This window comes from Leopardus geoffroyi, chromosome B3, assembly GCF_018350155.1.
Source record: "Leopardus geoffroyi isolate Oge1 chromosome B3, O.geoffroyi_Oge1_pat1.0, whole genome shotgun sequence".
In the NCBI taxonomy this organism is placed as follows: Eukaryota; Metazoa; Chordata; class Mammalia; order Carnivora; family Felidae; genus Leopardus; species Leopardus geoffroyi.
In genome coordinates, this window is record NC_059337.1 from 143,657,247 (window position 1) to 143,681,759 (window position 24,513).

Below are 24,513 nucleotides of genomic sequence, written 5' to 3' on the forward strand. Positions count from 1 at the left end.
CTTTCTACGCCCTGAAGAAACCCACCACCCCCTTCCCCTTACTTCTACAAACACACGAGGGTGGATTTCTTGCTTGCTTTATACCAAAATAGAATCATTCTACACACATTATTCCATAATTTATATTTGTCACTTGGCAATTGACTCTGTAACACAGACATTCCTACAAGTCTGTGACTACATGTTTTTCTAGTTCGTTTATATGCACTTATGTAAAAGTGTATGTGAATGAACTCACATCACGCACGTCACGGCGCTTCCACACAGCCTTCCCCTCTCGTCTGCCTCCTCACCCCCCTGACTTGTCTCAGTCACCCGTCGCTACGTTACAGGATAACTCAGACCCTAGCGGCCGAAAGCAACCATGCACATTCACCATCTCGGAGCTTTGGGAGGTCAGAAGTTGGGGAGCCCTCAGCTCAGTGGAGGGTCTCTCGTCAGGTTGCAGTTGGGCGGGGCGGCCATCATCAGAAGGCTTGACTGGGGCTGGGAGCTCTGAGAGCCCACATGGTTGGCAGGAGGGTCCCGGCCGGTCCTGTGTCCCTCACCGCACGGGCCTTTCTAGAAAGCTGCTTTAGTGTCCTCACAACATGGCGGCTGGCTTTTCTCTCAGCAAAAGCAGACAGCATGGTGGAAGCTGCAACGTCTCGTATGAACTCGCCTTGAAAGTGCTATTCTCCTGGTTACCTGGGTTAGGTCTGCTCACTGTGAGCGGGGGCTACACCAAGGCACGAACGTCGCAGGCGAGGCTGGCCACAGGCCCTCCCCAACATTGACCCGCAACCAGGAGGCCACCCCCCCAGATCACTTGTGTTAACAACCTCATATATTTTGTTCAAATAGATACATAAAGTATCTATGCAAGCTACTTAGGGCACGGGTGTTATCAACGTTAAAAATTTATATCGCATATGTCTTTCATTCATAGGCAGTTAATAAAATTGAAGGTAAGTATTTTTAGATATTTAAAAATAAAGACTCGGGGCCGCTGGTTCAAGATCACATGAGTAGGAAACAAAGCTGCCGGTACTTGGATCCAGGACCGCCGGCTCACAAAGCCCACGCTCTTCCCGAGATGCCGAGCCACGGTCACCACGCCGTCTCGCTGCGTCCCCCTTGGTGACGACCCTGCGTCTCCTCACAGGGTGACAGCAATCTCCTGTCACCCATTCCGATTGCACCTAGAAGACCCAAGTTGCCAAGGCTTCTTTTCTAAGCCCTGCGCTCTGCCCGGAGCCCTTTAGGAAAACCTGAAGTTACCCACCCAGCCTCGCCAGTTGACTTAACTTGGGCCTCAGTCCGCCAGATTATTTCTCTTCCTAACTGCACAACAAAATGTCTTCTGTATGTTCTCATTCTTGCGAGCGCCAAGTGTAGTGTAGACAAAGTGTAGTGTAGACTTGCGAGTGTAGACAAAGACTCCAGCGAAGGTATCTGCCGTGTCCGCTGAAGCGGGATGCAAGCAGCGGGAGAACTCGAGGTGGGAGGCTCTGCGTCTCTCACTTCCACTGCCCCCGCTCCCCGCTCCGCAAGCTCTTACTTCTAACCTTCCTCACCATCGGCAGGTCCGGAGCGAGCCCAGGTCCCTCAGGGGCCCACCGCGGGTCGAGGTCTCAACAGCGAGGGGATCCCGCTCCTTGCACCGGGCGCTTTGCAAACGCACAGGTGAGACCGGAGGAGCGTGGAGTCCGTCTCTAGACCTGGCCACACACAGCACAGCAGGCCGGAGGTGACAGCGACACAGAGGGAGTGCCGTGGGGCGAGCTCCGAGGACAGGGAAGGTGGTCGGCAGAGCAGGCGCTAGCCAGGTCGCTGGTCACCCGGGACCACAGGTCGCTGGGTCATGCAAAGAAACGCGGCATTCTGTTAACTCGCTGAGGTGCGCTGGGACTCGGGAGGAGGGGAAATGCCGCGCGGGGTTCCCCAAACTGAGTGCACCGTGGAATCTTCCTCCCCTTCCCCAAGAAGTATCCTCTATCCCTGAAGCATGGCGTGGGGCCTGCTGAGGCTGGGTAATCTAAGTTTTGTTCTGACCTCGGCAATTTAAAACACGCAGCCAACAATGGTTGCATCCTTTGTTTTCTTCTCCTTAGGTCAGTAACGGGATCCGAGAGGTTTTTGGTCTCGCCAGAATTCCTTATTTATTTACATTTAGAAAGAAAAAAGGGAGCGTACAACCACCAACAAAGGTTTCACTCTTTTCTTTCTTTCTTTCTTTATTTCTTTTTTTTTTTTTTTTTTGTACTAATATCCTTCAGCCTCGGCTCTTACCTTGTTGGAGGGAGCGCTTAATTACTTACGGGTTTTTCGCGAACAGCCCCCAGTTCAACTGTACCACTGTTTACACCGCAGCCCACATTACAGAATCCCACTGGCATGTGGCTCCTCCGTGTCCTTCTTTGCAGGGGGAGGCTGTGCTTTCCGCCATATACACAGAAAAGTTCAGGAGACACCGGCTGGCAGCCACGCAGATCCGGGGACCGGCCCCTCTGCACTTCATCCTCTCCCCGCCGCCCCCCCCCCCCCGAGACATGTCACTTAAGATTTCTCATTAGCCACTCAAACAAATTATCCCGCTGATAGACCCGGCGGCTCCCCGGCCCGAGCCCCATCAAAGCCAGACCATTGGCTCGAAATGGATGATGACCGTCCTTCTCCTGCCTGGATGGGCCTCGAAAATCAGCGTTTCTAAAGAACACCAGAAATGATGGAGCCTCCCCCGCGGTAAAAACACTTTTATGGATGAATAATCAGCAACAGTGCTGCAAATGACCTGTCTGCAAAATCCTCAGTGCCTGGAGATCTAAATTACTCTAATTTTTCTCCCCCCAAAATTAGGTATAATATTATAATTTCAAGTAATGTAAGAGCAATTTCTCCCTTCATTGGATACCAAGCTCAAGATGTTACAGGAAAAAGAAATAGCTTTTACCGCTGATATGAGAAATTCGAAAGAGACAAGCGCAAGCAAACAAAAGCTGTCACATCAAATACTGTGGGGAAAAAAAAATCCAGAAAAACTGCCAGAAATGCTCAAGTCTAAATAAAGTCATTTATTTGTTATTTTAACCCCTTCGCTGTCAGTTCCGGGCGAGGCTAGCGAACTCTGCATGGGGGGTGGGGGGGAGGGGGCGCGCTACCAGAGACGGCTCTCCTGGGCTCCTGGCAGTGGGGGTCCTGCCACAGGGTTTCCAAACAGAGGACCACTGAGGCTGCTCGGCCCCCAACCCTTCTGTGGGTCTCACTTCTTCCGAGAAGTCAATCACGTCCCATTTCCACCACCTTAAGCCAAGAAACTAGACCATGAGTTCCCAAAGGGCAACAGCCACACACTGTCCATGTGCTTTGGTAGATGGTAGGTACGCGGTGGAATGCGGCAGAAATCATTCCTTGAATTTAGCGTCTAGGCAGCTAACGTGCGGTTCAAAGACACTACTCTTTGGGTGGGGGTGGGGGGGGTGACTCGGGAAAGAACAGCTAGGAAAATGGAGAAGGCACAAACCGGACAGACCTGGGGCACATCCTGTGTCATGTTCCTAAGCCTGTTTCCTCTGTCAAGATGATGTGCTTTTATAAAAATTGAGTAAGAGAAGTTCGCGGAAAGAGCATTGCCTATGATGGTCTCTAGAAACAGGGGCAAGTATTTCCAGTTAAAATATATTGACTGGGCGCCGACTGTGTGCACTACAGTGGACCCCGAGATGCGTAAGTCACAGCTCTGCCCTGGAGAACCTACCCCCTGCACCCCGACTCACTCTGCCCAAGGCAGTAAGTTTGTGTTTCCAACCAACGGCTTCGGCAGTGGCTCCCAGGTCCTCCCGATGGAGAGAATTCCACAGACTCCGCTCCCGCCCTCACTTGCTCCCAAGTGCCCATCCCTCCCTCCCCAGTAGGCGGGACCCACCCTGAGCTGCCAGGCGCCTGGGGCTCCCAGAGGGGAGCCTAGGAGGCATCCTGGGTCCTCGCCCCTCCCCACGGCCAGCGCCAGCTCCACGCGGCACACAAAGCCCCCAGGTCATGAGGTCCCCCCCAACCTCCGCAGCCTTGCACCCTCGATCACCCCCCTGCCGAATGCACCCATCCCTTCTCAGGATGCTTCCTCAAGCCCTGGGCTCACGCCCACTCCTGCTCTGGGGTTCACCACCTCCTGCTCCAGGGCACCCACCCCACCTGCATTTCCTCTCCTCCTTGGCACTGTGCCCCGTACCGACCAGGTTCTCGCGCTCAGCTGCCCTACTCGTGATGAATACCCTGTGGGCAGGAAGCCACCCGCTCTGCTTGAGAACCCCCAGGGCCTTGTGCGGGGTGGGGAGCAGGTTAGGCCCTTAAAACGGGACTGAGAGATGCTTACTGTTTAGACCAAAACAACTCCCTTGGATTTTTAACAGGTAACACTCACTTGCTTTCAAAATAAGTCTGGTTGAATGAAATGCTGTGATTTTCCAAAGATATTCACAAACGGGAGGAACGTGCAGGGTCTCCGGCCCGGAATCCCACGCCGCCTGGGCCCATTGGACCGTTTCTCCATATTCCCCATGTTCCTCCCATCTGGCTGCCCCTTTGTTCCAGAACCTTCTCGGTCATTCCTCACCTCGCGCAGCTTTGCTGTGAGGGGGAGAGAAGGTGCGTCTGTGGTCCCCGGCACCTCGTGGGGGCCACCTGCTTCTCCGCAGCATCGCGGCGGATCCGACTCCTCCAAGTCGGGGCTGGAAGGAGCCGCTCCCAGAGACCTCCTCCTGCGCGAGGTTCCAAGGGACATAAGGGACACGCAGTCATGTGTTCTCAGCCCAGACATTTTGCTGTGGGTTTCTGTGTGGGAGAGTTAAAGATGCACACAGTCCGCAAGTCTAGAATTTGTGGTTTGTGTTATCTTACAACTTCATATTTGGAAGAGGTATTTTAATTTCTTATGAGTTGTGAATAATTATGTAATTCTGCCACCTTCTTAAAACTAAGATGTTTCCAACGGACTCCTGTAGTCTGGGGCTGACATCCTTAAGGGGACTTTGCTTTTTTTTTTTTTTTTTTTTTTTTTTGCCTTTGAGTTTTCAGCCAAGCGCCAAACAGATTCTTTCGTTGCTACAACAGTCCATGATGGAGAGCCGTCTTGTGTAAAAAAGTGAAGGAAAATCCTCCTTCCCTCTCAAAATTAACTCTCGACAATTACTCCTGAAATACGGATGCTGCTTGTGCTCGCCAGCGAGCCCACTTTCCAATTTGTTTTCAGGCTCCCCACCCCCCGCGTTCTCCACCGCTACTGGATTTCTCCACCATTCTGTCTCCCTCTTGTTTATTCCTCCCCGGGGCTCCCTTATTCTTCTTCAGTTGCTTGAGAACCAGGCAAAGGTTCGAGAAGATTGCACCATCAAACGCCACCGTGAAGTGCTCAATGGTGTATTTTAAATTATTGCCCCAAAGGCACTTCATCGGATGCCTTCCACTTTACGTTTGCCCCTGGCAACCATTAGGACACTGGGTCATCAGTATTTCCGAGCATCTACAACCCCCCAGAACTTCTTCGGGGCATAGGAATGCTGAGCCAGCCCGCAGATGAAATCATAGATCCACGAGTGACCGCAGGAGGGTTATACCTTAATATCACCCACAGTTGACTTCACCATGCTCACAGCAGAAGGTGACCATCTCATTAAATACAGGCCAGAGATTGTCAGGAGTTAGGACGCGCTTATCGTGTTTTCCAGGGCATAAGTTTGGGTGTTGTTTTTTTTTTTTTTTTTTTTTTTTTTTTTTTTTTTCTCGTACGTATTTCATATTCCTAGCTGGAGGAATATCAAAAGAATCTGAATATCACCATCTGGAAGTTATGCCATGGGCTCCAGTGGGCAGGATTACAGCTGGGTTTCTCTCCTTCCTCTAAAAGTGTGTTTCTTCTGCTTCGAAACAAGCACAGACACATTTGGTCCCCTAATGAGACCGACCCAGACTCTAAACATCACTGAGCCTTCGCCCTCCACCCTCACAAGCTCCTGGGATCCTCCAGTGCAGAGGAATGGGGGGTGGGGTCCCTTCAAGGACATTTGATCATCCGTGACTCACTTACCCAATAAATCAAACGTGCTGAGATACACAGATGTCGGAAACGCAGTACCCTGCTAGTCACTGAACGGTCTGTTGGTCTGCCTGGGTCCCGGGTTGTGCAATGAAGCCCTTGGGAGCCATTCCGGTTTCGAAAGAATGCAGTCGCCAATCAACGTTTCATTAAGCGCCACTCCCCTGCACTAGTATTCCCCTAGTTGATGTTTAACAGTTACTTTTGAAACTACTGGCATCCTTGAGGATCGGAGACTGTACTTGGAAAACATTTGCTTTTTATACCTCCGTGCTATCCCTTTTACATTGGCAATCCTCTTCGTGTCCATCCAGGATGCTTTTGTCCTCTCCGCCTGTGGGTCTCTCTCCTGCCAGACCAGCCCGGGAGCTCCTGAGAGAAGGCGCCGGCTCGGGAGAGACGCTTGATACACAGGATGATTTTTTTAATTAAAATCATGTTTTTAGGAGACATATCTAGAAAAGTGTTGCTATGGTCCATGTCAGATTACTGCCTGGGCTCTCTTCTATACGTTTTACAGTTTCAGGCCTCACATTTAGGTCTTTAATCCACTTAGAGTGAATTTTGTGTACGGTGTAAGAAAGTGGTCTGGTTTCATTCTTTCGCATGTGGCTGTTCAGTTTTCCCAGGATAATTTATTGAAGAGACTGTCTTTTTCCCACTGGATATTCCTGCCTCCTTGGTCAAAGATCACAGCCACTGCAGAAAACAGGACGGAGCTTTCTCAAAAAATTAAAAACAGAAATACCATATGATCCAGGGGCACCCGGGTGGCTCTGTCGGTTAAGCGTCTGACTTTGGTTCAGATCATGATCTTGCGGTTTGTGGGTTCAAGCCCCGCATCGGGCTCTGTGCTGACAGCTCAGCCTGCTTCGGATTCTGTGTCTCCCTCTCTCTCTGCCTCTCTCTCTCTCTCTCTCTCTCTCTCTCTCAAAAATGAATAAACATTTAAAATTTTAATTTCATAAAGTAAAATAAAACTGTATTTTTAGCTCTCCCCTCTTCACTATTAATCTAACAGTTTGCATTGTACATAGAGTCCGTACTATAATTATAACATTAGCTCTTTCTTAAATTTCCACAGGACGAATTCAATTCGGAAACGCCCTCTGATCATCACGCAGGGACGGTGTCCAAACTGGGCAAGTGTTCCTAAATCCCACCGCAGGAACAGGCCGCCTGCTACGGACAAGTATTTCAAGCAGAAGTTCAAAACACCTGCCATTGTGAAATCAGCCCAATAGTCCTAATCTACCCCCATTCGTGTTTATTATTGCATAGTCTGCAACACTGCAGGCTGTCCTTGGAGATGAAGGACTCCCAGACTCTTCAGTCCTGAGAAGCAGTGCCATACCATCACTGAGCACACACATTCCTGAACTCTGATGGGGTCCCCCCTGGACCTCGGATGAGGTATCTGGCCTCACGGGGCAGAGGTCCCCTCACCGATAAGATGGACATGAGAAGGGCACCCAACTCTCCAGACTGATAGTGGGAACCAGGGAGTCGGCAGGGGAAGCCTTCCGAGCGGCGTCGGGGAGAGTCAGCAGGTAACGAAGATATTATCGCTTCAGTCCCTTCGGCTTCGAGACGAAGGAATCGAGGACGCTCACAGCCCCGTGCAAGATGCCAGCACGAGGTTCTCTCCAGGAGAAAAAAAAAAAAAAATCTATAAGCCGTTTTAAAAATGCATTCTGTAACGATGTATTATTCCACAATCCCTACTCGGAGCCCCAACCGAAAATGCTGTCTTTTCATAAACAAGACTCACATGTGTACCCACCACAAACCAGTTTTATAGGTTGAATGAAATCAGACAGCGAACCAGCGTTCAAGGATACCAGGACAAGATCAAACAGCTGATCATTAACAGTATTTTACGCAAGCCGGTTTACCTCTGTGGGCTGAATCGTCACTATTTTTCACGAGGTCACCTTAAGTAGGTCATCAGAAAGGTTTTTAGCGGACAGATTTGAACCTAATTTTACACCCTGAAAGTAAATCAATGGCATACTATAGGAGTATATTGTGTGCACTTTCTAAAATAGTAGGGATAAGAGATTTTAGTTTTTTATTCTTTTTTTATTCTTCTAATGTATTTATTTATTTTTGAGACAGAGACAGAGCATGAGCAGGGGAGGGGCAGAGAGAGAGGGAGACACAGAATCCGAAGCAGGCTCCAGGCTCCGAGCTGTCAGCACAGAGCCCGATGCGGGACTCGAACTCACAGACTGAGAGATCATGACCTGAGCTGAAGTCGGACGCCTAACCGACTGAGCCACCCAGGAGCCCCAAGATATTTTAATACTGAGCCTATTCGAAGCTCAACAAATAAAGACCCACCACATTCACTATATGATCTAGCTCAGTCTTCCAGACTGAATTGGGTAGGGAATCCTCTGTCTTTTTTTTCTCTCTTGCCGTTATTTAACATAAGTAGGAAGGGCCTTTATGTGGGGCAACGATTCAGGGTGCAACCTGGCTTTCCCTTTCTCTGAACAGAGCTGCACGGTAGGAGAAGCTGTTTGTGAAAAACCACACATCCAGAAACACAGATCTGTGAAAGGCAGGACTGGACAAAACACGCCCGCTCACATGATCACCGACTGACATCGGAGGTCCTGCTGCATTTTGTAAAAGCTGGAGGCATTTATAAAAGAAAACCGCTCCAGAAAGCAATTGCCTCTTTCTCAGCTGGGACGTGCTCTTATGACACCAAGTGACGTCTGTCACCCGCCCTGCCTGTGAAGAGGGAGGGCAGGTCCCTGCAGCTCATCTTGGTGACATTAGCTAGCCTTCACACGACAGAAGGAACGGGAGCCTTTAGAAGCTTCTGAGGCGTGCCCGAGGCCCCTGGACGAGGTCGTCTCTGGTCCTTTCCCTCAACTTGCTCGTGCCTTCCGGTGCAAGGGACCAGCCTGACCCCGGCACTCCGCCTGCCAGGTGCGCCAGCGGGACTGGCCAGCTCGGGGGCCCTGGATGCCCCTTTCTGCCAGGAAGAAGAGGAAGGAAGCCTTCCTCCCACATCCCCAATGGCGCCAGAGGAGAACAAGGTCTGAGGTCCCCATTTTCCGCTGCGGAGTACACAGTGGCCGCAGCAGGGACCCAACGGAGAGGCCCATTCGCGCACACGGCCTTCCTACTTCCCTGGCGGTGTATGTGGGCGTGTCACGGCTCACATTAGCTGTAGGGACACGAGGCTGATACCAGCCCTACTGTTGCCACCCAACAGCCTGCAGAACGCCTGAGGAATATGCACTCCGAGCACACACGTACTAGTGATCCCACGGCGTTCACGGGCAACAGATGTTTAAACGTCATCAGGACTCACATATTGAGGTTGTACGTAATCACATGAACGGATAACAGGCTAATATTCTTAAAAGATTTTTTCTAATTTTTTTTTAAATTTTATTCACTTTAAAGAGAGAGAGAGAGAGAGACAGAGCATGTGCAGAGGAGGGGTAGAGAGAGAGGGAGACGCAGAATCCGAAGCAGGCTCCAGGCTCCGAGCTGTCAGCACAGAGCCCGACGTGGGCTCAAACCCACGCACCGCGAGATCACGACCTGAGCCCAAGTCAGACACTCAACCGACTGAGCCCCCCAGGCGCCCCCAGGCTAATATTCTTAATATGGCAGTAGGGCAAAGTACACATCACTTTCAAGACAAGTATCCAGAGTCCTCAGCGCTTCTAATTTTGTTTTTGTAAAATCCCGTCTTCTCCGTAATGACTGATCACAACATCACACCCTCTGCGACGTGTCAGGCGCCGCGCGAAGGACCTTACCTGGGTCCGCGGGTTCGTCCCTACAACAGCTCGGATGAGGACGCTGACGCCCACGGCCACTGCAGATGAGGGAACGCAGGTGCGGGCGCCCAGTGACCTGCGCATCCCAGCTCTAAGCTGAATCCCGGGGCTGGACTCGAGGCGGTCAGCCTCCACACCCATGCTCTTCGTAGGTTCTTGGCGAGCACCCTGCTCCTTAGGGAAGCGGTCCGTTGCTCAACAAACCTTCTCCACGATGGCAGAGGGCAGAAACGAGTCCGCACTTTTCACATAAGGTGGGCGCTCTTCCTCACCCATGCTGATCTATAGGGACCTACATAAAAAATACGGATGAATTCTATATCAATGATTGATGGACGCAATGCAGTCCACTTAAAAATGATTCTAAATGACAGAGAGACAACATCCCATCCTTTATAGATTCAACGGTTGCTTGACTGAGGTGGGCGGCTCAGTCCGTTGAGCGTCCGATGCTTGATCTGGGTTTAGGTCACGATCCCAGGGTCGTGGGATCGAGCCCCTCATCGAGCTCTGTGCTGAGCCTGGAGCCTGCTTGGGATTCTCTCTCTCTGAAACAAAATTAATTACTTAATCAAAACATAATCATTTGGTTGAGATTTATTATTGGTCAGTGTGAGTGCTGAGGAAGGAAGGAAGGAAGGAAGGAAGGAAGGAAGGAAGGAAGGAAGGAAAAACATAAACTATGTCCTCTCTTGTCCCCAGAGACCAAAGTCCGGTCTCACCTTATCTTTTATCTGATCGAAGTCAGGTGAATTTGTATCTTCCAGAAAGTTCTGCCTTTCACCAGATTAAATCCGTTCAGCACTAGACGCTCACTCATCGAAAGCGGAGGAAGGAAGACCTAATATAACACTGAAGGTTAACAACACTGGAATTAAAATAAAATTTAAAATCAATCAATCAATCAAATCTTAAAACGCCATGTTTAAAAAAAATGGAGGAAAGAAGGAAGTGTTTCGGGGGAGGGAGAGGACACGTGAGCTTTGCAGACCCCGAGGGTGGTCCCTTATCTCAAGGTCAAAGAAAAGCCTGTGCTCACATGTGATGCGCAGCGATTCCATTTGCTCCCCGGGAATCAGCAGGAGCCCACTGAGCCAAGAGCAGATCCAACTTTACATGAAGCTGGTAATACTGTTTCTGCTCTCCTATTTTTAATAAGCCATCTGACTGCTCTTTTTTTGGGGGGGGGGGGTGGGAAATTACAGATTAACTCACACCGCTTTAACTTAAAAACCAGTGGGGTAGACATCTCTCCTTCTTCTTCCAGGAGGGGAATTCTGGATTCCCTTAAAAATCCCAGCCTGGTTCCTCCAACAGCATGGCTGCTAACCTGGGCCTGCCTTTCAGCGCGACGAGCTGGGTGCTGAATACTGATTTGAGGTGTGGTTCACCGTGCAGACTTTAAATCGTCCTTCCCACAACTTTTCTCTCAGAAGCCTGGCGGTGGTGACAATCACAGGACTGGTTTCCTCGGGTAAAACTATGCTAGCTGCAATTTGCTCTGACAGGCTCCGTAATTTTAAGTGCAATTAAATCCTAAGAATTTGCCCAGAAGAAAAAAAATTTTTTCTATCACATTTTAAAAAAATAATAATTTAAGAGAAGGCAAAAAAAAAAAAAAAAAACAGTTGAATCGAACAGCTCGTTTCTAACTCATTGCTCTATTAAAAAAAAAAAAAAAAAGGACAGACAGAAAGACAGACAGACAGACAGAAAGAGGAAAATGTATTTGGCTGAGCCCAGGAATCCATGTCACCGTATAGGCAGGCATCTCCTGGGGCCCAAGCGCGAGGCCCGCCAGAGGTCACGGCCTCCTGACCAGCTGCTCGGCCACCGAGGGCACCCACAGCTCCAGCGAGAGGTGGGGGGGGGGGGGGGGGGATACGGAAACTTTCCGAAAACCGGCTTCAGGGGCTGCAGTCACTTGATCCCCCTCGGGGACAGCTGGCCCGCTGACTCCAGGGAACAGCCGTGTCCACACGCCCGCCCCTCCCTCCGAATCACGGAAATGGAATCCAACGTAAGAGCACCAGCAGGCCAGGCCAGCCCTCCGGCCCCGACCAGACGCGGGAGCAGCGGGAGGGGAGGTCTGCCCTTGCAACCGGCCAGGGAAGGGGCTCCCAAGCTTAGCTGTCTGACTGCTCGCCTTTGGGGAGATTCAAGCTGCACTGCCGATCTGCGGCTCGGGTCACTGGTGTCCTGGAAAAGGGACCCGTGTCCCTACCGCTTCTTGGCACTCCACGCTCGAAATCTTTATTCAACAGGAAGCTAATGTGACACCGAAGCAGCCACCCAGGCTACATTTGGGAAATCAGACTGTTCTTTAAGAGATGTCAAATTATACCTCATGTTGCGGAACATTGCATATAAAATAGGAATTAAATTTAGTAGAACATCTTCGACGGGACACCTTCAACCTTCCGAATCCTCGTCGTGCGGGAGCAGGTAACTCAGCGAGGACAGGCCAACGGAGGGGAGGGGTGGAGAACCGGCCCGGCCGCATGCCCCCCTACCTCCCCACCGCCCCTCTCCACTGCCATCACACCCGCTCCCCAACCCCAGTGAGGGTTTACTGTCCCCCCCGGAGAGACCAGCTGTTGGCGAGCCTTCCCTCCTCCTGGCGTCCCCCCGTGCACAGCACTGACCGCCCCCGGCAGGCGTCCCCCCCTCAAGACTCCTACCGGCGACAACACTCATACGGCCTTGCCATCTTTCCCTACCAGGCCCTGAACTCGCTGGAGATGGGGACCCCCTCCCTCACTCCCCAGCACCTCACAGGGTGCCTGGCACATGTCAGAGTTCCGGGAGACGTTGGCCGAAGGCTCCTTTCCTTTCCAAGCAGCAAACACAGCAGCAGGCATTAAAAAGACGCCTGGGTTGCACGCTGCTATTGCTAAAAGTCTTCCCCGGCCCGACAGTAAACCCCTGAGGGGGCAGAAGCCCTGCCCGTCAGCCCCTCATTTACCTCAGTGCCTGGGTCAGCTCTTCGGGCCTACTGGACGCTCAGTAAACGTTTACTGAGTGCAGAAGCTAAAGACAATACTAACACAGAGATCCTGAAGGTGTGAAGCAAAACCTTCCAACATCCCCGCGTGGGAAACGTTGGAAAGCTGTCCCTCGGCCTTTCTCTTTTGTGGAGGCCCAGCCAAGTGCGCAGAACTTGAACTCATCTGCGGCAATCTGGCGAGGTATCAGGGACAGAGATCACCCCATCGGCGTGTCCTGGAGAAGCAGGGTTCCTCCACACGTGAAAAGCTGTGCAAACATCCTGAGGTCTCCAGGGGGAGAGGAGGAAGTACGAGAAATGCTCAGATGGGACGCTGCCACGGGCCTCTGTCCCCTGCTGGGGGTGAAGTTCACCTGCAGGGGGTTTAAACCTCCCTGTGGCCGGGCCTCTCCCTGGGGTGTGGGCTTCAGAACATACCTGCTTCTTCCCTTCGGCGCCCCCCCAGCCCTTTAGACGCAGGGGATGCTGGCCTTCAAAGTCTCTCCCCTCTTACTAGCACGAGCTGCCAGCTCCTTGAAGCCTGTACCTCTGGAATCCACACACTGAACCCCAAAAGTGAGCATTACTAAACCAGGAGCACTTTGCTCTGAGCACCAGATGGAGCCCTGAGGAGTCAGTGCAAACAGAACGCGGGCACTGGGGTCCTCGGTCGGTCCCATGGCTGCCACTCGACTTCCTATAGGTCGTACCCTCACGTCCAGCACAGTGTGACATCCGACGGAGGACCGTGACACTTCCCGAGGGCACACGGCCCGTGTGCGTTGAGTTTGCGCACAGAGGCCCCAGATGCGAATTCACAAACAACTCGAATTCGCAAACAGCTCGGGACCTTTCTTATAAAATAAACGAGGACTAATTAAAATATACATCACATTCCCACCTAAATGGGAATGCTATTTCTGCGCAAAACGTCTCTTCAAACAGCAGACGTTTATCATTAGCCCTGATCTAGGTCACACAGACTCACTGAGTCAAAGCCGGATGGGATGGTAGAGGCTGTGTAACCCCACCCTCTACCCCGTGCGGGAGTCCTGTCCGCATGCTGAGGGCTAACTGTCATCATTTTAAGGACCTCTTAGGACCCTAGGTTCTATTAGTTATGAGCAGTTTATTTTTGTTCGAAGGGTCAGAGGCAAATGAAGGCGTGTGCAGTGTTTTTAAGCAAGGGAGGCTTTTCTGGCGGGGAGGGGTGAGACGCGGACATCAGTGGGTCAGCACTGTCCCTGGCGCTGTGGACAGTCCTTACGTAGGGTAGGACATGAAAGTTAGCCTTGGGTGTTAGTGCAGGGAGCTTTTAATCCACTAAACCAAGGGCCTTAGTCCATTGTGTGTGTGTGTGTGTGTGTGTATGTGTGAACTATTTAAAAATATGTAATTATTCTTAAAACAACACTGAGGCACCAGCTACAATGAAAACTGACCGATGGGAGAGGGGTTTGAAGGACCCTGGAACTGGTGCCTTTTCTGTTTAAAGGAAAAGAGTGGGGGGCAGGGGCGTCCTGCCATAATCCAAATCCATGATTTCTTCACACAAACGTCCAAAACTCCAAAGAGCTCCGAAAACGAAAGTTGATTTCATACACTTAGCACACGACCCTGACGTGAAGCTGCTTAGAGTCTCCGTTCCCGCTTAGGGTGAATATTCATATGTTTGCTGTGAAAACATCCATGTCTCTGATAAGGGAGTGGTCCCGGGCTGCGGAACACTCCATTATATACATTATACATAACACACTCATTCTCTTCCTAACATCTGGGCGGGGAAAGTCCAAATTCTGGAAAACATCCAGTCCCAAACATTTTGTGGACCAGTGTTGCCAAAGTCTGATGTTAAGAAGGGACCCGGCATAGAATTAAGATAGAGAAACACCTAAACTGGTAAAAAAAAAAAAAAAAAAAAAAAATTTTAATTTTAAAAAGGAGGTCAGCACTTGGGGTTAAAACTGGAAACCTAGGGGCGCCTGGGTGGCGCAGTCGGTTAAGCGTCCGACTTCAGCCAGGTCACGATCTCGCGGTCCGTGAGTTCGAGCCCCGCGTCAGGCTCTGGGCTGATGGCTCAGAGCCTGGAGCCTGTTTCCGATCCTGTGTCTCCCTCTCTCTCTGACCCTCCCCCATTCATGCTCTGTCTCTCTCTGTCCCAAAAATAAATAAACATTGAAAAAAAAAAAAAAAAAAAAAAAAACAAAAAAACTGGAAACCTGGCCTTGACCCAAACCTATCTCTCACAAACACCCAAACACACAGCACTGGTCCCCAGGTCACTGGCCCAAAGCCTGGCATTAATTCTGTATTGAACCATAAGTCTCGGGGCGCCTGGGTGGCGCAGTCGGTTGAGCGTCCGACTTCAGCTCAGGTCATGATCTCACAGTTCATGAGTTTGAGCCCCGCATCAGGTTCTGTGCTGACAGCTTAGAGCCTGCTATGGATTCTGTGTCTCCCTCTCTCTCTGCCCTTCTCTCTCTCTCTCCCCCAAAAATAAACATTAAAAAAAATTTTTTTTTCAAATGCAAATACGCTCAACTCCCCATCTTCTGGCCACCCAAGTGCAAATTAAAGCAGGGAGAAACTGGACACCTGGGTGGCTCAGTCGGTTGAGCATCTGACTCTTGATGTCGGCTCAGGTCATGATCTCATGGTTCATGAGTTCAAGCCCCACGTCGGGCTCCATGTTGACAGTGGAGCCTGCTTGGAATTCTCTCAGCCCTTCCCCTGCTCGTACTCTCTCTCCAAAAAATTTTTTTAATTAAAAAAATAAAGGAGGGGCGCCTGGGTGGCGCAGTCGGTTAGGCGTCCGACTTCAGCCAGGTCACGATCTCGCGGTCCGTGAGTTCGAGCCCCGCGTCGGGCTCTGGGCGGATGGCTCGGAGCCTGGAGCCTGTTTCCGATTCTGTGTCTCCCTCTCTCTCTGCCCCTCCCCCGTTCATGCTCTGTCTCTCTCTGTCCCAAAAATAAATAAACGTTGAAAAAAAAAAAAATTTGAACCATAAGTCTCAAGTAGGTAGTTTTGTTCCGTTTCTCTCTCTTTTTTCCCCCAGAAAGACACCAAGGGAACCAGTTTAAACCGAACCTGCATCTACATGTTTTCTTAAACTACTGAACGGGAGTAACGTCAGAACATCAAAACGCTCTCCGAAAATAACGCAAACAGGATCAGTGTCTCATCCAGTCTAAGTCCCTGGTCGAAGAGACACAGCGAGAAGAAGGTCAGATGATTTCACGGCTGGGAAGGGCTCAGACCACCCCATCCACTTGTTAAAACTTTTCCTGGGGGAGAAAGGGAGGAAGGTCTTCGAGTTTTAAAACAGCTCGAAAATATTCTCACGTGTAGGTTTCACCCCGGCGGTGCTCCAAATGCACCTCTGTGTTCAGTACACCTGCTTCTTCCTTGGATTGTCTTACTGGCACTTGCACGTATGAGCTGAGAAGCTGATCCTCCGGAATGAAGTTTCCAGCTCCTCAGCTGAAGGGGAAGGCTCTCGGGATGGCCCCCTTTAGAACCACAGCACTCCCCGAAACGCTCATGCTTCTGATTCGGTTAACTTGATTAAGCGGCGAGACGTGATACCTTGCTCATACAAGAACGGTGAACACATTTTCACTGAACTCGAGATGCTAAATGCTCCTCCTTCAAAACCCTGAGAGAGTTATTTTCATCATTTCCATTTCTTCCTGTACCACCGCAAATGCTAATCTCTTTGTTCCCTGAAGAGTTTCACAAGTGCATTTGTTCATGTGTCATTTTTATCTTGTTAGTTTCATCACGCACTATTGACCAGGGTGGGATTTTTCAACTTCTTCAGGGCCAGCCCCATCACTGGTGTTCCAGCACGATGGGCATTAAGCCCCGATGCCGCCGAAGAAGATGCGCGTCTTGAGCCCCTCCGGGGACACAGGGACAGCACTGGAGAGGCACTTTGTTCCTTTTCCAGAAGTACGCAGGACCTGCGGTGGGGTGGGGGCCGCCTCCGAGAGGGGGTTCCTGTACACAGCCCAGCCTGCAGGTAACCTGCCAGAGGCGTCGTGTTCTCGTGTGCCTTCGCTGAGACATGACAGGCACTTTTCGAATTTCTCGCCTGATTCTCAGGAATCTGCTCCTTTTCTTGGGAAAATCAAAGAATATCCAAAGCAGACTGAACTGTTTGGATTTCTGGATTTGCTTTTGTTTGTTTTTCCCCCGCTTTCTACTGCAGTCCGACTGAGTCATATTCATTTTTTAAACAACTCAAGATTCCATCTAATTTAAATAGTTTGATGTTGGTTGAAAAAGTCCAGTGACGGGTCCTGTGAGTTCGACGAAGAAGTCCGTTTTCTCCGGCGCCTTCGGCGAACTGCACGGGCGCATTTGTAATTGTGCTCCTCCTCCCTGCCGGCTGAAATGTGATTCTGATTTCTACATCGACACCCCATTGACGGATGGGTGGCCTACTTTCTGGGCGCTGGCTCCTGACGGAGCCCCAAGACATGTGTAAAGTGATACCTGCTCTCAAGGGGCCTTCATTGTTTTCTCCTCAACCAGAAACATTCCCAAAGCCATGCCACAATACGGGAAAGCAGCAGAGGACAAAGAAAGACAGATGGTGTCACCAGGCCCTCCGTGAGAAGCCGGTGGTGGAGACGGCTCCCGCTGGAGCCCGAGGCAGGCCAGGTCAACGAGGGTCTGAGATGGAAACCAGGTCTGACAGGTGCCGTCTGGACAGGTGGAGAGGGTTTCAGGGAAGCAGAGGGCGCGAGGGAAATCGAGAGGCAAGAACGAGAGAAAGAGTCGGTGAAGAAACCAACGTGGCCGACGCAGAAGGTTTTTAAGGCAAGGCTGGAAGTGACTGAGGCTGGGACCCGCAGGTCCTGAAGCCCGCTGTCTGTTCCTTCCCGCCCAGGCCACGAGAGTCCCGGATGCGGTCACGCAATGGAAATGCGGACAGACAGCCGACGGGCCCACCGTGCGGTGTGCGCCCAGAACGAGAGGGCAGAGGTTGCGTCGCTGATGCTGGCAGCCACAGGGCCAGGAGGGGCAACGAAATAAGAGAAAAGAGGGGCAACTTCGAGAAAATTTTCAAAACAATTGATGACTAACACAAACCACTCAAAAATCAAATATTCGGGTTTGCACACTCATTTTTAATGTTCCCCTTATGGATCCACTGGACGGCCCATTTTCCCTGTGACGGAGGCCCATTTCATTGCCATCTGAATTATAATGCCTTAATTGTGAGCCTGTCACCTAGTCTCCCTTCCCAAAATGAGTCCAGAAACCACCAGGTACGAACTTCTATTCAATAGAATAAACATCTGTGATGATACACCAGGAGCAAACTCCTAATTGTTCTAAAACTGGCACTTTGCTTTGACAACCAACTACCTTTTTTTTTTTTTAAGAAGAAAATGCTTTATTCCTTTAAAACACCTGCTTTCTTTCCTTTTTGACTTCTAAAGGAAGAGATTAATTTTCACTGGCAAGAAGAGAAATCACCCTCTACTATCACAAAGGAAAAGCCATGTTCCACGTTAAGAGCTGCCTGCTTCGTGAAATGACACACAAGAACATCAACGCAAAACCACAGCTCAAGCTGGGGTCAACCCCGCTTTCCCACATGAAAGCCGGCAGCCTGATAACCTCACCCCTTTGGAATTAGGCTGCCTTTGGAGGCTGCAATTCTTACTACTCGAGGGTGGCCTCAGAACCACATTTCTGGACGGCAGGATTTCCATTAGAATCGCCTTGCCTTCATTCACTGCCTTTTCCCCCACCCCCTTCACCCCAGGGCGGTCATTCAGGGAGTTATAATTTGGCACTAAAATTCAATTAAGCCCCAACGTTGCTCATACGTGGTCTTTTTCTCGGCAACGCGTTCATGTCTCCGGCCGGTTTTCCAAACGTTAGCGGATCCATTTGGGAGCGGAGGGAAGTAAAAGTTTCCGCGTCTAGAAGCCGGCCAGGGAGCTTGAAACATTCAAACAGTCGCACTGCGGGGTCGGGGCACCAAAGCGCCTCAGGTCTCCACCGCGCTCGGTGCAGCTGGGGGAGCGGAGGCCTCGGGGCGCCGGGGACACTGCCTGGCGCTCGGCGGCCCTGCACCACCGGGTCCCCCGCGCGCCCCGGGGAGAGGACCGCTTGCAGGCCGCTCGCAGCCGAGCCCCCGCGGCTCACCCCGGCGAGCCGGCCAAAGTCTGCCCAAGTACGGAGACCCCGTTGAGGACTGTGGGAGTTTGGGCGGCTTAATGGGATTGTGTTCGGTGCTTCAGGCGCTCCTTTAAAAGATCCCATGGCACCAACGAAACTCCAATAAAAGGGCCTAATTGCTCTCTGACTTTCTATGAAACTTTCTAAGCTGTGCTGACATCCTCGAATACAACTATGGAATTCGACAGTGGGGACCGGAGGGGGGGGGGGGTTGCGGAGAGAAAGCGGTTCTCAGCGAGGCTTGGGTGAGGTGGGGGGCGGCTCGGGGGAGGGGAGGTGGGGCGGGTGTGAAGTCTGCGCCCGGGAAAGAAAAATATGAGTGTTCTCCTTTGTGTGCGGACAAACAGCCGAGCGCCGGAGGTCGGGGCCGGGGTCACGCGGCTCCGGGCTGCAGCTGCCGCCGTGGGGCGGGGGTCCCAGGCGGCCCCCCGGGCGTCTCGGCCCGGCGGCGGCATCGGCATTCCGGCGGCGCGGGCGGCCGCTGTCCTCGCACGACCCCGGCCCGTCCAGAGCGCGCCCCGCTACGACCCTCGGGTAAGCTCCGCGCGCCAGGGCCCCTCACCCCTCGACAGGGCGCACGGGAGGCCCAGGCTAGGGCCCCGCCTCCCCGAGCTCCGCGGTCCCCGCGCTCCTGGGACCGGACGCCCAGCCTGGACCCCCAGGAGCCCGGCCACCAAGGCGCCAGGCCCGCGCCGGGGACCTGGGCCTGGGCCTGGCCTGCTGAGCCCGTTGCGCCTCGCTCCGGGCCCAGGAGGCCGGAGCCGCCTCGGGGCCGGCTCGGCCCTCGCGGGAGGGGGCCCACGAGAGCACAGGTGACCTGCCCAGGGCGCCCGTGGCGGGGTCACCCTCCCTCCGAACTACTCCGTGGGCGGTGGCCTTACCAGGGTCCGGGCCCCGGGCGCTGGCGTCCCCGGGGCCCTCTGCGAGCCCCCGCCGCCCCCTTGGAGCGCTCCGGTGCGCAGGCGCTGGGCGCAGGGGGCCAGACTTCCGCCGCGTGGGCGCGTGGGCGCGCGAGCGTGGGCCGGGGCCTCGGACGCTGCGTTGCGTCCCCACGCGGTCACCCGAGGGCGAGGGCACACTGGGGGCTGGGGGGCGGGTAAAGAGATGGCTGCGTCGGCGAGGCCCAGGCGCCGGCAATCAAAGGCTGGGGATGGCGCCCGCCGCGTTGCCCACGGCCAGGCCCAGGGCATGAAAGGATCTTTATCCTCGAGTGACACGGCGGCGGTTTCCTCCTGCCTCCCCCTCCCGCGGCCCTAATTGGGGCCGGCTGCTAATGTGATTAAAGGCCAGTTAAATGTTTCTCGGGGCAGATGGTGGGAAGAGGCCGGGACCCCTGCCCCCTCCCGGGGTCACGCCGGGCCCGTGGTCAGGGGGCCGGTGGTGGTGCCAGTCCCAGGGCAGCCTGGCCGGGCGCCCGCCGATTGTTCACCCCGAGGCGGGGAGGCCGCGGGCGGGCTCCTGGGGCTTTATGTAAGCTGGTGGGCTTGGGGCCCGGCCGGATTTGGGGATTCTTTTCGCACAGTTTCCATTTTCTGGCCTTTGGAACAGCGCCCCGGGCCCTCGGGGCCCTCCCCCTCCTGTGCCCGGCGCCTGCGGGGCCCAGCCGCGGAGGCAGGCCTGGGGGCGCGGGGCGCTGAGGGTCTGGCAGGCTCGGAGCTGTTCTCCGTGGGATCTCCCCACCGAGGACAGTGTGTCAGATGGTGGTGCTGCGGAGGCCAGGCGGAGCCCCCAACCCGCAGCGCCCCCAGACCTAGGCGACAACCGGGTCCCCACGTCGGCGGCGGCGGCGTGGGTGGTCTCGCCCTCCCGGGAGGGCTGGGCGTCGTGGCTGCTGGGGGCGCAGGGCCTCGGAGCCAGGGTGCGCGCAGCGCTGCTCGCCGCGCCGGCTCCCGATGGCGGCCGGAGGCCCTGAAGACCCCTCCCCGAGCCTGCCCGACCCGGTGGAGGCTGTGCGGCCCCCGGACGGCTCCGCTGCGCCCGCGCCGGGAAGGCCAGGCCAGTGCCCGGGGCCGCGGAGTCAGCGCTCGGAGCCCCGGCCGCACGGCCCGCTCCCCGCCGGTCCCCCAGCGGGCCCGGCCTTGCGCTCGCGCGGGTTCATCGCTCTGGAGTCCCCGAGAGGCCAAGAGCGAGGCTCGGCTGAGTCCCCGCGCCTCTCAAGTGGCAAATCTGGAACCAGTTAGGATGGGGGAGGCAGATGGAAGCCAAACGGAAGCCCGGCGGCAGAGTGAGCTCAGGACGGTCCGCCAGGTGGCCCTGGCCGTGCGCTCAGGCGGCGGCGGCGGCGGCTGCGGGCGCGCGGGGCCCCGGCGGAGCAGGTGGGACGCGGCCGGACCCACGCCGCAGGCCGCGCGCCCCCGTCCGGCCCCCGCGGGGGTCTCCCCACGGCCCCCCGTGCGCCGCAGAGAGGGAGACGGCTCGCCAGCTGGAAGGCCGCGCGGGGCCGGGGCGGCGGGGCGGCGGGGACGGCGGGAGGGCGCCCGGCGCTTCGGGCGGAGCCGGCCTCGGACGGGCCAGGAGAGGCCGTGGGCGCCCCCGCCGCCCGGCCCGTCCCCCGGGAGCCCGTCACCTAAGCAAGCGTGCTTCCGTGGAAATTTTACAGATCGGTTGTTTACTCTTTTCAAATATTTTCTGGAATAGTCTGCAGAACTTTCTCACATCTAACAAATGGCAGACTGAACTGATGAGAAGATATGAAATAAACAGAATGACATTTCAATTTAAGTGGGGCGAAAGCAAACGGTATTTTTTTTTTAATAATATTTTTGTCAAAATGTGCCGTGGATCTAAAATTTTGTCGTGTTCAAAATATATAATTTGGGGGGGGGGTACTTCAAGTACACATTTTATACATTTTTCAACCAGAAGAAGTAAAACCTTTAAAAGGCAAAAGCACAAAGCAAGAAGAGGCTGGGAAGGAAGTGGTCTCTCTCCAGCCTGTTTTTATCTTCTCCTCCCTAATAGCCTGGAGGAAGATATAGTCAAAATAAAACAATTTCATATTAAACTAACACATAGATGGAATTAATTCCTTCCCAGATGGTCTGAGGGACCTGGCTGTTGCAGTGTGCCCAGAAAATGCTAGACTCAAGGTGATTTTCTCTCCCTCAGCCGCTCAGAGAATTGTAAACAGCTTCAGCCTCATGATTTGTTTTAATCTGCTTATTGAACGCAGATAAAATTAGAACCGTCTTCCACTTGACATAAACGTCGCTCAGGAAGAGTCACCAGGTTTTTTAGCCGAAGGAATATCTGGGGTTTTTTTTTTGTTTTGTTTTGTTTTGTTCAAAATGGTAATATTTAACTAGTATGTAACCAACTACAAGTTCTGAGGTCAGGAACCCCATGGCCGTAAAAAAGAAAAAAAAAAAAATCAGTGTTTAAACTAATCTTGCCCCTGTTCTTTTCCAGCGATCTTGTGTCGATAAGCAAGTACCAGAGAGTAAAACAAATGATTTGTGTGTTCCTGGCAAATAATTTTTTGAGCTTCAAAAAATCAAAAACACGTTGCCTGTTGCTTTTTAGGAATACCTTGTAAACTGGACGGGAGGGGGTGGTGCAGGAAATACAGTTTCATTGACCCTTGGAAAACTGGAGGACAGTCGAGGTGCAGTCAGCTTTGCTCTGTTAGGGCGGGTGCCGCTCGACAGGAGGGTGAATCTCAAGGTGAGGCTTCAGGTGCTTGGTCACCTGTGAAGACACAGGGGCCCCCTGACAGTTGTGACAGGTGCGGTGAGGTAATGAAGCAGACAGGTCAGTTGTGCAGACAGGACCTAGCCCCCCTCCACCACCACCCCCTTGCCCCCTGCAGCCTGGCCAGCTCCCGTCCTGCTGCCCCCATGTCCACGTTTCGGTCCCCTCTGGAAGACCCTCTCCCTTTTTAGGATGTTTTCTCTCCTTTAAACACACCCTGCTGGCCCACTCAGCAGCATTACCGGGGACCCATTTGTCATTTTCGCTCACAAAGCAAAAAGTTAACCAAAGTCTGGACCAGAGAAGCCTCCCCCCTGCCCCCGCCAGCCTCCTTTGTCACCTCAACAGCCCAGAGAACAGGCCAACCATGGGACATCTTTATTCACACCCCACAAAGGCCAGGCGACCGCGCGTGCAACCTCACGCCTGGTTCCAGACGCAGCTGCATTTAGGTGTGTGAGAGTGTTGGAGATTTTTTTTTTTTTTTATTGTTTCCATCCTCGTTTTGTTCTGTTTTCGCAGGGAAACTACGGTCCCTTTTGCAGCACTGGGGCCGGCCAGCCGGGGTTTATGCCCCGTGTCCGAGTCTCTGTGGTGGGAATAGACCCATTCAGACAAGGCCTAACAGATACGTGGGGCCAGCCCACCCCCCAGCCAGGGTGAGTTACCCGATTGAAAAACAAATCTGACAGCCCCAAAGCTTTCCTCCACGTGCCCACCGCCAGCAGGAGGGAACACAGACTCCTTCCTTCCCCAGCAGGCGTCCCAACCAGCCTGGCCTTTCTTGGCCCCTGCCAACATCATTACCCTGACATTCCTTTGCCACCACCCCTCCCCCCTCCAAGACAGTCTCCCCTGCCACCAACATGGCTCAGCGACAGGAGAGGCTCTCACTCTGCCTGTTCCCCGTGACCACATGGGGTACAGCGCCTCTCAGAGCCGGCCAGCCTGGTGAGGGCCCTCGAAGGCCTAGCTTTGGGGAGCTCAGCAGCATCCCTAGCCTGCAGGTGAGGAACCCCGTGGGATCGCCGTCAAATACCAACACCCCAACCTGTCAGACCCCACACGGTGGTGCCGCCACCCTGCCGAGCCAGCCACATTGGTGTGCGGGCAGAGGCACATTTCGGAAGTCCTCTGGCACATCCTGGCTCCTGTCCTGCGCCCAGCACTGGCGTTCTTGTTCGGAGAACAAAGGCCCGGAGGCCCCTGCAGAACAGAGAGAGGCTGAAAGCAGTGGCTTTCAAAGTTTGCTGACCGTGGCCGGGGTAAGAAATGCATCGTGCGTCCCAACTCGGTGCACGCATAATGGCTACGTATGAAATAAGTGATGAACTTTTCACGCACACGTAACCAAACGTTTTCGCAAAAGAATACTTCTCTTTCCGTGCGTCGTGAGCCCTGACGTTTGTTATCCTGTTTTGTTTCTTCCCGGTGACGGCAGCCACCTGCTAAAATGGTCCCATGCTCCCAGAGGGCAGCAGCTCGGAGTTTGCAAACCACTGTCTTCAGAGCTGAGGGTCTGCGGGGTGCAGGAGCGTGGGACTCGATCTGGGGCAGCCACAGCCCCCACCTGCTACTTTTGCTTCCCCTATTCCAGCCCTGGAGTCAGACTGTCTTGCTGGGATTCCCAGAGCCATGACACTGGGGAAATCCCCTCCCCCCCTCACTGAGTTTCCTTCTCTTAGAATGGGGGTGACAGTGCCCACCTCCAAGGCTCCTGGGGACAATCAAATGAGATCGTGCACAAAATGACGGCCTG

General features: G+C 53.4%; 2 long non-coding RNA genes across 4 annotated transcripts in view; one reads left to right on the forward strand and one right to left on the reverse strand.

Moving 5' to 3' along the window:
• LOC123584330 overlaps positions 1–6,776 on the reverse strand; it is a 72,732-nt gene extending 65,956 nt beyond the window's left edge. The window contains exon 1 of the long non-coding RNA XR_006705350.1: positions 6,062–6,776. This is a non-coding gene — a long non-coding RNA (uncharacterized LOC123584330). The remainder of the gene's footprint in view (positions 1–6,061) is intronic.
• A 12,656-nt stretch (positions 6,777–19,432) lies between these two features.
• LOC123584331 overlaps positions 19,433–24,513 on the forward strand; it is a 32,855-nt gene continuing 27,774 nt past the window's right edge. Inside the window, exon 1 of one of the 3 annotated variants that reach the window (XR_006705353.1) lies at positions 19,433–19,598. This is a non-coding gene — a long non-coding RNA (uncharacterized LOC123584331). The remainder of the gene's footprint in view (positions 19,599–24,513) is intronic. The other 2 variants (XR_006705351.1, XR_006705352.1) reach the window with 2 other exon arrangements.